This window comes from Penaeus monodon, chromosome 33, assembly GCF_015228065.2.
Source record: "Penaeus monodon isolate SGIC_2016 chromosome 33, NSTDA_Pmon_1, whole genome shotgun sequence".
Taxonomy (NCBI): domain Eukaryota; kingdom Metazoa; phylum Arthropoda; class Malacostraca; order Decapoda; family Penaeidae; genus Penaeus; species Penaeus monodon.
The window spans coordinates 34,116,454-34,117,489 of NC_051418.1; positions in this window are offsets into that span (position 1 = coordinate 34,116,454).

Sequence of the window (1,036 nt, forward strand, 5' to 3'; positions counted from 1 at the left end):
AACCTCATTGCATGAAAGAAGTGATGGGGGGGAAATGGGGGGGGGGGGAGAGAGGGAGAATTAGGGGAGGGAGAGTGAGGGAGAATTAGAGGGAGGGAGAATTATGAGGGAGGGATAGAGAGGGAGAATTATGAGGGAGGGATGGAGAGGGAGAATTAGGAGAGAGGGAGGGAGAGGGAGAATTATGAGGGAGAGATGGAGAGGGAGAATTATGAGGGAGAGATGGAGAGGAGAATTATGAGGGAGAGTTTGGAGAGGAGAATTAGGAGAGAGGGAGGGAGAGGGAGAATTATGGGGGAGAGATGGAAAAGGGGAAAATTTTTTAAGGGAAGAAAATGGAAGGGAGAATTAGGGGGAAAAGGGAGGGGAGGGGGGAATGAGGGGGGGGCCCAGGGGGAGGGAGGGGGGGGGGGAAAAATTTTGGGGGAAGGGGGGAGGGAAAAAAGGAAATTTTAGGGGGGGGGGGGGGGAAAGGGAAATTTCTATCAAAACTTACGGAAAAAAATTTTCGCTAATCAACTCCAAATTTAAAAATCGGTGGGTTTTGATTACCCCGTCATAAGTGTAAATTTTAAAGGGGTTTATTCGGGTGGGGAGGGGGGGGGGGGGAAGGGGGGGGGGGGGGGAAAACGTTGAGAGATCCAGGCGGGGGAAAAGAATGAGGGGGAGGGGGGGATAAGGGGGGGAAAATGGGGCCGGAAAAAAGGGTTTGGGGGGGGGGGTGAAGGGAGGGGGAATAGGAGAGGGGGGGTTTGGGGGATGGGGGGGGAAGGGAAAGGGGAGAAAAGGGGGAGGGGAGGAAAGGGTAAAAGGGGAAGGAGAGGGGAAAAGGGGGGAAAGGAGGAGAGAAAGAAGGGGAATGGAGTGGGGGAGGGGGGGATGGGCAGGAGGAGGGGGAAATAGGTAAGGGGAGATGGGGAAGGGGTAGAGGTGGGGTGGAAATGTGTCAAGGAGCGATGAAGGGGGAGCATGGGGGGGGGGAGTGGTTAGAAGTCAGGTGGGGGGGAGGAGGGATGGGGGGGGGAGGGGGGGGGGA